Source organism: Ranitomeya imitator, chromosome 2, assembly GCF_032444005.1.
Source record: "Ranitomeya imitator isolate aRanImi1 chromosome 2, aRanImi1.pri, whole genome shotgun sequence".
NCBI classification, from domain to species: domain Eukaryota; kingdom Metazoa; phylum Chordata; class Amphibia; order Anura; family Dendrobatidae; genus Ranitomeya; species Ranitomeya imitator.
The window spans coordinates 43,722,071-43,739,121 of NC_091283.1; the positions used below are offsets into that span (position 1 = coordinate 43,722,071).

The 17,051-nt window shown below is 42.4% G+C and overlaps 1 protein-coding gene across 2 annotated transcripts in view; it reads right to left on the reverse strand.

The window, feature by feature from the left end:
• Positions 1-15,938, reverse strand: part of LOC138661703 (uncharacterized) — a 45,161-nt gene extending 29,223 nt beyond the window's left edge. For both annotated transcript variants that reach the window (XM_069746565.1, XM_069746567.1), the window contains exon 1: positions 15,800-15,938. The gene's annotated coding sequence lies outside the window, so the exon portion shown is untranslated. The remainder of the gene's footprint in view (positions 1-15,799) is intronic.
• Between the last annotated feature and the right edge of the window lie 1,113 nt (positions 15,939-17,051).

A 17,051-nucleotide genomic window follows, 5' to 3' on the forward strand; every position in this document is an offset into this window, starting at 1 on the left:
AAGAGAACTAAGTAATGTAATAGATAAACCATTATTTCTTATTTTTAGTGACTCTATAGCGACAGGGTCTGTTCCGCAGGACTGGCGCATAGCAAATGTGGTGCCAATATTCAAAAAGGGCTCTAAAAGTGAACCTGGAAATTATAGGCCAGTAAGTCTAACCTCTATTGTTGGTAAAATATTTGAAGGGTTTCTGAGGGATGTTATTCTGGATTATCTCAATGAGAATAACTGTTTAACTCCATATCAGCATGGGTTTATGAGAAATCGCTCCTGTCAAACCAATCTAATCAGTTTTTATGAAGAGGTAAGCTATAGACTGGACCACGGTGAGTCATTGGACGTGGTATATCTCGATTTTTCCAAAGCGTTTGATACCGTGCCGCACAAGAGGTTGGTACACAAAATGAGAATGCTTGGTCTGGGGGAAAATGTGTGTAAATGGGTTAGTAACTGGCTTAGTGATAGAAAGCAGAGGGTGGTTATAAATGGTATAGTCTCTAACTGGGTCGCTGTGACCAGTGGGGTACCGCAGGGGTCAGTATTGGGACCTGTTCTCTTCAACATATTCATTAATGATCTGGTAGAAGGTTTACACAGTAAAATATCGATATTTGCAGATGATACAAAACTATGTAAAGCAGTTAATACAAGAGAAGATAGTATTCTGCTACAGATGGATCTGGATAAGTTGGAAACTTGGGCTGAAAGGTGGCAGATGAGGTTTAACAATGATAAATGTAAGGTTATACACATGGGAAGAGGGAATCAATATCACCATTACACACTGAACGGGAAACCACTGGGTAAATCTGACAGGGAGAAGGACTTGGGGATCCTAGTTAATGATAAACTTACCTGGAGCAGCCAGTGCCAGGCAGCAGCTGCCAAGGCAAACAGGATCATGGGGTGCATTAAAAGAGGTCTGGATACACATGATGAGAGCATTATACTGCCTCTGTACAAATCCCTAGTTAGACCGCACATGGAGTACTGTGTCCAGTTTTGGGCACCGGTGCTCAGGAAGGATATAATGGAACTAGAGAGAGTACAAAGGAGGGCAACAAAATTAATAAAGGGGATGGGAGAACTACAATACCCAGATAGATTAGCGAAATTAGGATTATTTAGTCTAGAAAAAAGACGACTGAGGGGCGATCTAATAACCATGTATAAGTATATAAGGGGACAATACAAATATCTCGCTGAGGATCTGTTTATACCAAGGAAGGTGACGGGCACAAGGGGGCATTCTTTGCGTCTGGAGGAGAGAAGGTTTTTCCACCAACATAGAAGAGGATTCTTTACTGTTAGGGCAGTGAGAATCTGGAATTGCTTGCCTGAGGAGGTGGTGATGGCGAACTCAGTCGAGGGGTTCAAGAGAGGCCTGGATGTCTTTCTGGAGCAGAACAATATTGTATCATACAATTATTAGGTTCTGTAGAAGGACGTAGATCTGGGTATTTATTATGATGGAATATAGGCTGAACTGGATGGACAAATGTCTTTTTTCGGCCTTACTAACTATGTTACTATGTTACTATGTTACCATGGTACAATCTATTCATTATGTCCTATAATCCTATGATGAGAACACTAATAAGCATTATCCTATGAGCCATTATCTTTACAGCTTCATGTTCAGGGCAACGAGGAAAGCTCAAACTCCATCTATTAATCCCCTCCGCGCTCGTCATGTCATTTTCATGGAGTGGTCACATATTCAGATGCCTTCACCTTTCACAGTTCTTCTTCTGCACGTCGTGGTTCCTGGCGACTCAGCGCCGTGCGGCACCGTGTGCGTGAACAGGACCTGGGGCACCTTCCTGTACAGTCAGGTGGATGGGATGTGCCGTCGCACGGGGAAACACTGTGCCGGGGACGCCACAGCAGCACATTAGTTCTCAAGTCAGTCCTTCCACGGAGTCTGACGAGAGCGCGCATTTTGCAGGACAATTTGTCACTTTCATTGGTTTCACTTTTTGGGTACATATGACATTTTAAGCATTTTTCTTATTTTTTGGTTTGAGGAGACATGAACTAAAAAAAAAAAAAATACCCACTACTCTGGCAATCAGTGTTCAGGTGGGAAAATGACGTGTTATGTTTATTGTATGAGTTGGGTTGTTACAGGTGTAAAAAAAAAAAAAAATGTTTTTTCCAAAAAGTTTGTTTTTACTTGGATTTTTATTGTCATTTGTTTATTTTTTACGCTTTTATTTAAGTAACATAGTAACATAGTTAGTAAGGCCGAAAAAAGACATTTGTCCATCCAGTTCAGCCTATATTCCATCATAATAAATCCCCAGATCTACGTTCTTCTACAGAACCTAATAATTGTATGATACAATATTGTTCTGCTCCAGGAAGACATCCAGGCCTCTCTTGAACCCCTCGACTGAGTTCGCCATCACCACCTCCTCAGGCAAGCAATTCCAGATTCTCACCGCCCTAACAGTAAAGAATCCTCTTCTATGTTGGTGGAAAAACCTTCTCTCCTCCAGACGCAAAGAATGCCCCCTTGTGCCCGTCACCTTCCTTGGTATAAACAGATCCTCAGCGAGATATTTGTATTGTCCCCTTATATACTTATACATGGTCATTAGATCGCCCCTCAGTCGTCTTTTTAAGTAGGCGCCTGGAACATGCGATCTTCACATTGCTCGTATAACATTATTATTATTATTATTATTATTATACATTTTTATAGCGCCATTTATTCCATGGCGCTTTACATGTGAATACGGGGCAGATATAGACAAATACATTAAACATGAGCAGATAACAAGGCACACGAGTACATAAGGAGGGAGGACCCTGCCCGCGAGGGCTCACAGTCTGCAGGGGGTGGGTGAGGATACACTAGGAGAGGGTAGGGCAGGTTGCGCGGCTGTTCAGTAGGTTGAGGATCACTGCAGGCTGTAGGCTAGTCGGAAGAGGTGGGTCTTCAGGTTCTTTTTGAAGGTTTCTATGTTAGGCGAGAGTCTGATGTGTTGGGGTAGAGAGTTCCAGAGTATGGGGGAAGCACGGGAGAAGTCTTGGATGCGGTTATGGGAAGAAGACAACCAAAATTTTTTTCTGTCAAGGGCCATTTGGATATTTATACCATCCGTCAGGGGCCGTACAGACTCCGCCCACATAGTACATCCTGACTCTGGCATCGCCATGTATAATTGCAGGTCAGTGTATGGCAGGGGTGGGGAACCTCAGGCCCCAGGGCCATTTACGGCCCTTTATGAACTTTTATCAGGCCCCCGAGCAGATTCTCAGAGACCGCATTCTTGGGCAGAGAGGTGTATTTTGGTTGTCACAAGCTCATTAATTTCTTCTTGCTCTGTTAGCACACATGCAGTGTTCACTACTGAAGGGCATGCCATGAAAGATTACGTCCTGACACCAGTGCCAGAGTCAGGATGTACTATGTGGGCGGAGTCTGTACGGCCCCTGACGGATGGTATAAATATCCAAATGGCCCTTGACAGAAAAAAAAGATTCCCCACCCCTGGTGTAGGGGCTCATTCACATGCCCGATGTTCTCATACGAGTGCTATTCATAGTTTTGACAGATAGCACTTGTACCAGTGATATTCTATGGGGCTGTGCACATATCCATTTTTTCCTCAGACCGAATTGTCCAAGGAAAATATCGGAGACATGTCTGATTTTGATTCGAGAGTTGGATTGAAATCGGCAATGCAAGTCAATGGGTCCGGGAAAAAAAAAATTGGACCGCACTGGGATGCCATCAGTGCGAGACGATTTTCATGGACAGTCAGAAATGAGGAGGTGGGGAAACTTTTTTTTTTCTCCATGTATGTGAAAAACTGATGGCACTCAAACCACATGCTGATCCAACTCTCACCCAACTCCCATCCAACTCCCACCCAACTCTCACCCAACTCTCACCCAACTCTCACCCAACTCTCACCCAACTCTCACCCAACTCTCACCCAACTCTCACCCAACTCTCACCCAACTCTCACCCAACTCTCACCCAACTCTCACCCAACTCCCATCCAACTCCCACCCAACTCCCACCCAACTCCCATCCAACTCCCACCCAACTCCCATCCAACTCCCACCCAACTCCCACCCAACTCCCACCCAACTCCCACCCAACTCCCACCCAACTCCCATCCAACTCGCTCAGAATAATTAGTGCATTTTTCTTTAAGTCTTTGTTAGACAACCAGCTGCATTTACAACCCAACATCATGCTCCCAATGGAGTGAAGAGGGTGTTCCTGTCAGTTAAAATAGAGGGTCCTAGATGTACCCAGACTGTCCCAATTCTTTGGGTACAATCCCAGCAATTTCAGGGCTGTCTCCAATCGAAATGGGGTGAGGTTTATCTAAGCCCCACCTAATAGTGGGTGGTCCCGCACAGGATGGGGATACTCCCTGGCGGGCCGGTCTTTCCTCTAAGAGGATGCCTGGTAGTACCTAAGGTCCACATGCTACCAAGTAGAGATGATAAAATGGATTTATAGGACCACACCAGTCCCTGGAAACTGTCTCCTACCTGCCGGGCTCCTGAGCTCCTCTTTTTATTAGCCGGTCTGGCACAATGCCGCGTATATCATGCCACCATGATTATGGGATGTCGCACTGGACCTACACATCAGAAGAGAGACGAGCGATTCCTGCAGGTTGGAGATGGCCTGACGTGAGGAATACCGGGGTCTCGTGACTCAGTTCCGCGGCGCTGATAAAAGAAACTGACAATTTTATTGGATCCTTGTTGCTAATAATTGTCCTTTTCTCTGTTCAACCGCTGCTCTTGAGAACTTTCAGAAGAGGCTCCAGACTCACGTGTGTTATTTCAAGGGCCGCTGAGAATCGCAGCTTTGTGCCAACAATGCCAAGTAACAGAGATACAACTGCGCCTCTGGGACTGGCAGGAAAACACTGGATTATGTTATGTAAGCAAAGAACCTGCGTGACTCAAACAGTCTGGAAAACCACAAATAATTACCTGCCATTCCCATCACAAATAATAACGTACAGACAATGAGGGAGGAGGAGGGGGGGGGACCGATCCTTGAAATCGTCCCACCACTCCCAGATATCACAACGAGGAGGCAGCGTATAAACACGGAGCGCAGGAATTATCAGGAAGTATCAATAGAAGAACTTTGGAACAAAACAAACAAAAGTCATGGATGACAGTGATCTTTGTGACCAGACACGGTTAGAATTCTTGCAGTAGTTTGCTACTTTATCGTCAGTAAGGAAAAAGTTAAAGTTGCACTAGGTTACCTGAGCAAGAGCCATGATCGAGGGGTGACCATAATTGGTAGCCGACACATGGAGATAATTGTGGTAATGTCTGATGTGAAGAATACTATAGCAGCAGACGGCTATGGAGGGAGCTTATCATATAAACAAGCTATTACCTCAAGAAGGAGCTTACCATATAAACGAGCTATTGTCTGAAGAGGGAGCTTACCATATAAACCAGCAACTGTCTCAAGAGGGAGCTTACCATATAAACCAGGAACTGTCTCAAGAGGGAGCTTACCATATAAACCAGCAACTGTCTGTAGAGGGAGCTTACCATATAAACCAGCAACTGTCTCAAGAGGGAGCTTACCATATAAACCAGCAACTGTCTGTAGAGGGAGCTTACCATATAAACCAGCAACTGTCTGCAGAGGGAGCTTACCATATAAACCAGCAACTGTCTCAAGAGGGAGCTTACCATATAAACCAGCAACTGTCTCTAGATGGAGCTTACCATTTATTGTCAAACTACTGAGTTTTCTCTTTTTAAAATCATAATGACAACCAAAAACATCGAAATGACACTCATCAAAAGTTCACGTACCCCATTTCTTAATACGGTGTTACCCCCTCTAACATCAATGACAGCTTGAAGTCTTTTGTGGTAGTTGTGGATGAGGTTCTTTATTTTCTCAGATGGTGAAGCTTCCCACTCTTCTTGGCAAAAAGCCTCCAGTTCCTGTAAATTCACAGGCTGTCTAGCATGAACTCCACGCTTGAGATCTTTCCAGAGTGACTCAATGATATTGAGGTCAGGAGACTGAGGTGGCCACTCCAGAACCTTTGCTTTGTTCTGCTGTAGCCAATGACAGGTTGGCTTGGCCTTGTGTTTTGGATCGTTCTCATGTTGGAACGTCCAAGTACGTTCCATGCGCAGCTGATGAGTGTAAATTTGCCTACAGTATTCGCTTATAACTTGCTGCATTCATCTTTCCTTCAACTTTGACCAAGTTTCCTGTGCATTTGTAGCTCACAAATCCCCAAAACATCAGCGATCCACCTCTGTACTTTACAGTAGGAAAGGTGTTCCTTTCATCATAGGCCTTGTTGACCTCTCTCCAAATGTAAATGGTTGCGGCCAAAAAGTTGAATTTTGGTCTCCAAAATAACATTGTTCCAGAAGTTTTGAGGCTTGTCTCTGTTGTTTTGCATATTGTAGGTGAGATACTTTATGGAATTTTTGCAGTAATGGCTTTCTTCTGGCGCCTCGACCATGCAGCCCATTTCTCTACAAGTGCCTCTTTATTGTGCATCTTGAATCAGCCACACCGCTAGTTTTCAGAGAGTCCAGTATTTCAGCTGATGTTATTTGTGGGTTTTTCTTTGCATCCCGAACAATTTTCCAGGCAGTTGTGGACGACATTTTTGTTGGTCTACCTGACCGTGGTTTTGTTTTTACAGAGCCCCTGATTTTCCATTTGTTAATCACAGTTTGAACGCTGCTGACTGCCATTATCAATTGCTTGGATATCTTTTTGTATCCCTTTCCTGGTTTATACAGTTTAAGTACCTTTTCCCGTAGATCCGTTGACAATTCTTTTGCTTTCCCCATGACTCACAATCCAGAAACATCAGTGGCTGGATGAAAGATGCAAGAGTCTGTCTGGATCCCTGAAACTCACTCAGCTTTTATTCATACACACTTATTACAAGCAAACAGGGCACAGGTGAGGATGTTACCTTTAGTAGCCATTCAAACCCATTTGTGTCAACTTCTGTGCATGTTATCAGGCCAAAATCACCAGGGTATGTGAACTTTTGATCAGTGTCATTTGGATGTTTTGGGTTGTCATTATGATTTAAAAAGAGAAAACACAGTAGTTTGACAATACATGGCTTCACCCAACCACTAACCATGAGTGGAGAAAAAGTTTTGGTGTTGTCATTCATATTCTCTGAAAAAAGGCCAAGAAAGCAAAAATTCTGATGGGGTATGTAAACTTTTGAGCAGAACTGTAAACGAGCAACTGGTTGTAGAGGGAGCTTACTATATAAATCAGAACAAGAAAAAACTGTCCAGAGTCAGCTCACGGTTTAACATTTCACACCAAATTGCCAGAGGCAAACAAAAATACCTTATAAAGACCCAAAATACAACTTAACTTTTAATTATTATGATATAAATCACAGAAAAAAAAGAAGTTTTAAAAACATATACTACTAGATTAGGTTAGTCAATCATTAGTTCATTATTTAGCGTAGTCGAGTGTAGGTGCTACAAAAATCAATTATATTACTAAGAGCGCAACATCACTGCATATATAATCTTGACACTGCGCCTTATTGGCAAGTGACCACTATTGAGATAAGCACAAGCACTTTAATGAACTAATGATTGACTAACGTAATCTAGTAGTACGTGTTTTTAAAACGTATTATTTTTTCTGTGATGTCATAATTAAAAGTTAAGTTTTATTTTGGGTCTTTATACAGGATTTGTGTTTGCTTCTGGCAATTGGCAATTTGGTGTGATACTATATAAATCACCAACTTTCTCAAGAGGGAGTTTACCATATAAACCAATAACTGTCTCAAGAGGGAGCTTACCATATAAATCAGCAACTGTCTCAAGAGGGAGCTTACCATATAAACCAGTAACTGTCTCAAGAGGGAGTTTACCATATAAACCAGCAATTGTTTCCAGAAAGAGCTTACTGTATAAACAAGGAACTGTCTGTATGATGAGTTTACCATATAATCCAGCAACTGTCTCTAGAGGGAGTTTACCATAAAAACCAGTAACTGTCTCAAGAGGGAGCATACCATATAAACCAGTAACTGTCTCAAGAGGGAGTTTACTATATAAACCAGCAACTGTTTCCAGAAAGAGCGTACTGTATAAACAAGGAACTGTCTGTATGATGAGTTTACCATATAATCCAGCAACTGTCTCAAGAGGGAGTTTACCATATAAACCAGCAACTGTTTCAAGAAAGAGCTTACTGTATAAACAAGGAACTGTCTGTATGATGAGTTTACCATATAATCCAGCAACTGTCTTAAGAGGGAGTTTGCCATATAAACCAGCAACTGTTTCCAGAAAGAGCTTACTGTATAAACAAGGAACTGTCTGTATGATGAGTTTACCAAATAATCCAGCAACTGTCTCAAGAGGGAGTTTACCATATAAACCAGTAACTGTCTCAAGAGGGAGTTTACCATATAAACCAGTAACTGTCAAGAGGGAGCTTACCATATAAACCAGAAACTGTTTCCAGAAAAAGCTTACTATATAAACAAGGAACTGTCTGTATGATGAGCTTACCATATAATCCAGCAACTGTCTCTAGAAGGAACTTGTCATATAAATCAGCAACTGTGTAAAGAGAGATCTTACCATATTTTACCATATAAATCAGCAACTGTCTCAAGAGGGAGTTAACAATATAAACCAGCTCCTGTCTCTAGAGTGATCTTACCATATAAACCAGCAACTGTCTCAAGAGGGAGCATACAATATAAACCAGTAACTGTCTCTAGAAGGAACTTGTCATATAAATCAGCAACTGTGTACAGAGAGTTTAGCATATTTTACCATAGAAACTAGCAACTGTCTCTAGAGTGAGTTTACCATATAAACCAGCAAGTGTCTGAAGAGAGAGCTTACCATATAAACCAACACCCGTTTCCAGAAGGAGCTTGTCATATAAATCTTCAACTGTGTAAAGAGAGAGCTTACCATATAAACCAGCAACTGCCTCTAGCAGGAGCTTACAATATAAATCAGCAACTGTCTCAAGAGGGAGCTTACCATATAAACCAGCTACTGTCTCTAGCAGGAACTTACAATATAAATCAGCAACTGTCTCAAGAGGGAGCTTACCCTATAAACCAGCTACTGTCTCTAGAAGGAGCTTACTGTATAAACCAAAAAATGTCTCTAGAGGGAGTTTACCGACAACCTTATGCAATGTATTCCCCCATAAACATTCAGCTAGAATATTTTCTTGTTTAAAGGGATTAATCAGCTATAAACCTGTATCACCCCCTTTGGGAGTCTCATGTTCCTCATCTGAATGGCGTGGAGGTCACCTGTGCTCTTCTAAGTTTGCCAGTCTCAATGACATTTACTAGAGCGTTGGTTCCTCTTTTTGACCATCGCTACATTGAAACAGATGACAAAGGACCCATATTCTTGTGATCGGAGGATCATATTACAGTATACACATTATTTATGTTATTTAGCGTTTTTTCTTTTAGAATTTTTAAATCTGTAAGTCCCGATCCATCAAATAGTTATCAGAATTATGGCTTAAAACGTCAAAAAAATATTTACTTTTATGGCTTAATTATTTTATATTTTGATAGACTGGACGTTTACAGGTGTGGCAATGCCAATAATCTTTTCTTTTATATATATTTTTACATTTTTTAATCATTTTTAAAAACTTTTTTTTTTTAATTTTGAACTTGAACCTGCCGATCATTTGATTACTTGTCTCATATACTGCAATGGTTTAGTACTGTAGTATACAGAAAAATGAATGATCTCCTTCAACATCAGAGCACAAAGATGGTGGAAAGGGGGGGGGGGTCTCTTCAATAGGCCCCCAGCTGCCTGAGCAACCCATCGATTCCCCTACAAATGCATTTCGGGGATTGGAGGTGGAAGCGATGAGCGGACAGGCTGTTCATAACCATTTAAATGCCGCAGACAAAGACTGACAACGGCGTCTAAAAGGGTTGAACAGCTGAGATCGGAGCCAGCTCTGGTCGCTGCTTCTAGAGGTAGGTGCTGGCTGTATAACACAGCTGGCACCTATTCTATACGACGCGGCTCCAGCTCCTGAGCCCCCTCCATACACTTGCACTTGACATGTTTGAGGTCAAAGGGTAGCGTGAGGAAGCAACTCGTGCTGTAATTTGACAACCTCGAGGTTATGTTTTATGTATAATACCCAAGCTATACGCTCTCTGCAGCGGAGCATGCTGAGAGTTGTAGTCACAAACAGCCGTAGCGATGCACTTTCTTCCCGTAAATAGATTTAATAGCGGCCTCTAGGAGTGGCGGGCAATAAGTGAGGCGGCCATGTGTGTACGTTCCCCTCTTTAGACGCTAATGGAGGCAATGACACTTTTACCTTCTTTCATGTGCGCAGGTTTACGAGGATTGGGCACCTGCTAATTATGTTTATAGGGCGAAACGGCATCCAGGACAGTGTTAATGATTACTGGCAGACACGACAATGGTGGGGTAGTAATGGCGGAGGACGGGGGAGTGCTCGTGTCCGGGACGTCTGGCCCGGTGCCCTGGATCTCAAACTTCGGACCTGTACACTGACATCAACACAGTTGGATCCAAGGAGCCGTAGACCCCGCTACTCTCTCAGGTACAGGGGGCCCAATGATGTTATTGCATTGTGCCCCGTTTCGCCCCGGTCTGTGTTCAGGGGGAAGGATTCTGTTACTCAAATTCAGTGACCTGAAACTTGAATTTTTTGCGATTTTTTTTTCCTTTACTATGAAAGGGGGCACTAAGAAGGAATTATTTATTCTATAGGGGGGGGGGGGGGGACTCAGCATTATAATTAGGCTAGGGGGCGCAATATTTGATTTCCCCTGGTGCTGACTACCCCCGCTACACCTCTGCACGGTTTAGTTGCACTTAGTGGCCTGACCGGTTTCCTTTAATGTAAAATCTGTAAAAAATAAATAAATACATTAAATAAAATTTAAAAAAACTTGGAAAATACGAGTTTTTATGACTTTTTTTTTTTTTTTTTTAATTCTAGAAAAACCCTAAATATAACTCTCCTAAGACGAAATCGCATTATTAAGGAAGTTAGGTATGACAGATGAATGTCTGTGCCTGGAGGGGCGTTACAGGGCGCCTTCTAGTAAAGAGGTTCTCTGATAATTTCCTCGTTTCTACAGGACGTGATACGGGATAAGCCGCTTTTTGCATAGTCATAGAAAAAAAATATATAATAGTCCATTGTTATCTGCGGCGGTGTAGATTTCCAGCCGGGTGGTCAGACTCTACTCTCCACACACCCAAAGACTCGCTCTAATGAAAGCCATCAAATAAACCATTATGTGGTTACACAGGATTTAGATCTGTCGATTTCCATAAATATGTATTTTTTCTTACTCCGTGTAAACGCCGCTGTTCTCCTGAATCCAGCGATGTTTTTCTTTTCTTCCTGCGCCTCTCCGTTCCTGAGATACGACCTCCTCTTCCCTGTATATAAATCTAGCCCTTATAGCCAAGTGGGTTCAGTTCTCAACGCTTCTGTGGGCGTTTTCTTGGTTACCACACCCACTTGACTAACAAGACTAGAATTATACACAGGGAAGAAAGGGGCCATATCTCAGGAACGGAGAGGCGCAGGAACACAAGAAAAACATCGTCGGATTCAGGAGAACAGCGGCGTTTACACCAGGTAAATATAAATATATATTTCTGGCAAATGACGGGTCGTATTTAAGGGGAAAGTATCAATAAAGGATTATGCCATGTATGACTGATTACACCAAGGCAATGCTCAGAGATCTGAAAAACAAACAAACAAATGCTGAGCACGAGGCATAGTACAATACGGTATTACTTTTCTCCTCAAACTGTTCAGGCACATTATCTAATACTTGTGCACATCCACTGCCATTATGGGACAGATTGATTGAAAAATATACGTAAAATTCTGAAGGTGTGAACACACTTTAAAAATGGGTAATCCATTTCTTCAGTACCCTCCGTGCACATGCACGCTCAGTTTGGTTGAGTGTACACACGTTTTCAACGGTAAGCCTTAAGAAAAAAAAAAAAAAGATAAGACATATTACAATCCAACATGCCCAATCATTCCTTCTTCCAAAGCTGAGAGGTCAGCAACGTACACCTCAGTGTAAAATATGAATGAGGGTTTGGCCATCGATCGTAATGTCTGCGTTCAGGCCTGGAGGAGGGGATGTTCACTATTGGGGTCAAAATATCCGATTGCTGCACAACAGCTTGAGTGTTGCCAGGTAAGGCGGTCCGGCCCGCTGATTTGGGTAAGGCCGTCCGGCTATCTTCTGTGTACAAAGGTCAGCTGTCAGGATGAAGGATGGGGCTGCTTGGGTCCAACATGCCCAATCTTTTGTTCTGAAGGGAGGTGTCGCCTCTCATTGAGAAGCCATGCATGCTCACATAAAGCGAGCGCGCATGCGTATGGGAGATCGGAGGGGCGGCTCACAGTGTATGGGACATCAGGGGTGACAGCTAGATAATGGGTCTGGCCGCCGGCAGCCAATCGGCTTGTGTACACGCGGGGCACACCCATGTCGTCATTATGTACTGACAGCGGGACAATGCTGCGAGCACAAGCCCGACATGTGACGGTAAACCGCAGAGCATTGCACAACCCTGCGCTGCGGGGAATCAACAAAGTGGGCACATAGCCTTAGGAGCAGAAGAAGAAACATGGCGGCAGTCACATGGCGGACCCCAATAACTATGGAGTCCATCGTGGTGACCCTCAGAACGTCCCCCAGTTAGCCGCCTGGTGCAGAGGTTGTATGCAGACACCATCTAGACACAGCCCCCACCATGCTTTACCCTGCAGCTGTCCCCGCCATCCGACTATCCGCCATCAGCACCAGCAGGATGTGTGATGACATCTTGTAGGGTCCGACCCCGGACCACCGCTTATCCCTGTCTGCTGGAGATCTGCTCTAGGCAGCAAGTGTTCAGAGAATTACATGGGACTGCAGGTGCATCTACTGCATCATCTTATGAAAAGATTTACATGGGACTGCAGGTGAATCTACAGTCATCTTACTTCAGAACCTTACATAGGAATACAGATGCATCTACCGAGTCATCTTACTGCAAAAAGTTACATAGGACTGCAGCTAAATTAAACTAGTTACCTTAATTCTAAGAATTACCTAGGACTCCCAATTAAATCAAGTTATTTTACTACAAATAGTTACATAGGACTTCAAATAAATTGAATGAGTCATCTTACTTCACAGAATTACTTAGGACTGCTGGTAAATTTATTGAGTTAACTTATTTCAAAGCCGTTACATAGGACTGCTTTATATTTACTGCGTTATCATATTGTATTGAGTGACATAAGACTGCAAATAACCCTACCAAGTCATCTAACTTCAGAGCATTACATAGGACTGCAGTTTAATCTATTGAATTATCTTATTGTACTGAGTTACATAGGACTGCAGGTAAATCTACTGAATTATCTTACTGTACAGTTACATAGGACTGCAGGTAAATCTACTGAATTATCTTACTGTACAGTTACATAGGACTGCAGTTTAATCTATTGAATCGTCTTATTGTAGTGTGTTACATGGGACTTCAGTTAAATCTACTGAGTTTTCTTACTTTAGTGAGTTACGTAGGACTGCGGGTAATCCTACCTAGTCATTGTACTTCACTGAGTTACATAGGACTGCAGGTAATCCTGCCTAGTCATTTTATTTCAGAGTATTACATAGGACTGCAGGTAAATCTACTGAATTATCTCATTGTACTGAGTTACATAGGACTGCAGGTAAATCTACTGAATTATCTTATTGTACCGAGTTACATAGGACTGCAGGTAAATCTACTGAATGATCTTATTGTGGTAAGTTACATAGGACTGCAGGTATGTCTACTGAATTATCTTACTGTACTGAGTTACATAGGACTTCAGGTAAGTCTACTGAATTATCTTACTGTACTGAGTTACATAGGACTGCAGGTAAATCTGCTGAATTATTTTATTGTGCTAAGTTACATAGGACTGCGTGTAAATCTACTGAATTATCTTATCGTGCTAAGTTACATAGGACTGCAGGTAAGTCTACTGAATTGTCTTATTGTGCTAAGTTACATAGGACTGCAGGTAAATCTGCTGAATTATCTTATTGTGCTGAGTTACATAGGACTGCAGGTAAATCTCCTGAATTATCTTATTGTGCTGAGTTACATAGGACTGCAGGTAAATCTACTGAATTATCTTATCGTGCTGAGATACATAGGACTGCAGGTAAATCTCCTGAATTATCTTATCGTGCTGAGTTACATAGGACTGCAGGTAAATCTACTGAATTATCTTATCGTGCTGAGATACATAGGACTGCAGGTAAATCTCCTGAATTATCTTATTGTGCTAAGTTACATAGGACTGCAGGTATGTCTACTGAATTATCTTATCGTGCTGAGTTACATAGGACTGCAGGTAAATCAACTGAATTATCTTATCGTGCTGAGATACATAGGACTGCAGGTATGTCTACTGAATTATCTTATTGTGCTGAGTTACATAGGACTGCAGGTAAATCTCCTGAATTATCTTATTGTGCTGAGTTACATAGGACTGCAGGTAAATCTCCTGAATTATCTTATCGTGCTGAGATACATAGGACTGCAGGTATGTCTACTGAATTATCTTATTGTGCTGAGTTACATAGGACTGCAGGTAAATCTCCTGAATTATCTTATCGTGCTGAGATACATAGGACTGCAGGTAAATCTCCTGAATTATCTTATCGTGCTGAGTTACATAGGACTGCAGGTAAATCTGAATTATCTTATCGTGCTGAGTTACATAGGACTGCAGGTAAATCTCCTGAATTATCTTATTGTGCTGAGTTACATAGGACTGCAGGTAAATCTCCTGAATTATCTTATCGTGCTGAGTTACATAGGACTGCAGGTAAATCTCCTGAATTATCTTATTGTGCTGAGTTACATAGGACTGCAGGTAAATCTACTGAATTATCTTATCGTGCTGAGATACATAGGACTGCAGGTAAATCTCCTGAATTATCTTATCGTGCTGAGTTACATAGGACTGCAGGTAAATCTACTGAATTATCTTACTGTACTGAGTTACATAGGACTGCAGGTAAATCTCCTGAATTATCTTATCGTGCTGAGTTACATAGGACTGCAGGTAAATCTACTGAATTATCTTATTGTGCTGAGTTACATAGGACTGCAGGTAAATCTACTGAATTATCTTACTGTACTGAGTTACATAGGACTGCAGGTAAATCAACTGAATTATCTTATCGTGCTGAGTTACATAGGACTGCAGGTAAATCTACTGAATTATCTTATTGTGCTGAGTTACATAGGACTGCAGGTAAATCTACTGAATTATCTTATTGTGCTGAGTTACATAGGACTGCAGGTAAATCTACTGAATTATCTTATTGTGCTGTTACATAGGACTGCGGGTAAGTCTACTGAATTATCTTATTGTGCTGAGTTACATAGGACTGCAGGTAAATCTGCTGCCTTCTGTTACTTCAGCCATATAGCTCTGCACATGCGCAGCGGTCACAAGCTCGGCGCAGCGGTCACAAGCTCGGCGCAGCGGTCACAAGCTCTGCTCTGCTCCATCCGCTGCCTCCTGGGTGCAGGTCAGTGGTGTCGGCAGATGGAGCAGAGCCGGGCTGTTGTACTCTGGCATCGCCTGCTCATGATAACTTGCAGTCCTATGTAAATCCAGTCCATAGTGTCAGATCACATTGTGCCAGAAGACAATGTCAGCTCTGCTACGTCTGAAGCCATCTCCTACCTCACAGCCCGGCGTCCTGTCGGGCTCCTGGGCCAGGGATGCTGTCGGAGGATGGGCTTGCTGACATTTGTGGTGCTGTCGGCCTCCTGTAGACACACCCCGGGGCCGGGCACACACTCAGGTTACCTGGCCCAGGTAAGAGGACGCTCCGCCAGGCAAACACGCGATTTAACCCCTTGGGGCCAGAAACCGGGCAGGAAGGGGTCCTTCTAGTACGGACTCTCAGGGTCCCGGACCACTCGGGTCTGCTGTAAACTGGCGCTTTGTGCGAAAGAACCCTAAACACAACCGCACACAGGTCTGTAGTGTAAGATCCCACAGGAGGAAGTGAAAACCCAACACAAAACAGCAACAAAACACAATACTGCTTCTTAAAGGGCCAGTCCACCTCTGGGAACTATTTTTTTTTTCTAATTCATGTATTTTGGGCTAAAAATATATTTTGCAATTAACTTTCATAAAAAAAAAAGTTTTTTGGTTTTCTGCAGCCTGTGGTCATAAATCAGCTGAGAGGAGCTCAGAAAATTTACATATAAAGACTTACACACCTCATCGGAATGAGCTCACTGACAGATCCTCAGTTAACTCACTCTGCAGCAATACGATTCTCCTCCAGGTCAGTTCAGATACCAAACGTATCTTTTGTGGTGGTAGCTAAAATCATTTTCTGAGATCCATAATGTCTTATTTTTCTGTAAATTGAGCTAAGTTTTGAGTGCTTTTTATTGTGGGTAAAAAAACAGCAAATCTGATGTTTGTTTGTTTTTCTTTGATTAACTTAATCTGAACATTTAAGAATGATTATTTTTTTTCTATTTCTTTATTTTTAACTGGAAAAAGGATTAGATTAAAAGTTATATATATATATATACTTTTGTAATTCTTATTTTTTTATATCTTTAGGAGACTTGAACCTGGGATTGTTGCAGTATATAGTATAAATGTTTCTAATGAAGCCTAGTCACGGGTTAAGCTTCAAGGAAGAACAAAGGTGATGACAACAACATGGGCCTCCAATCGTCCAAAAGCTGCCATTGGCATCCCACGATTGTGTTGCAAGGGGACAACGATGGGCGCAACAACCAGTCCATTTAATTTGACAGAGGCATCTAAATGGTTAAACAGCAGTGAGAGGTGGACCCAACTCTTGTCGCTGCTGTTAATGGCGGATGTTGGCTGTATGACACGGCTGAGCTCTTGAATCCGCTACATACAATGGAGGACATAATATTGCAATGAGGCGTAATAATAT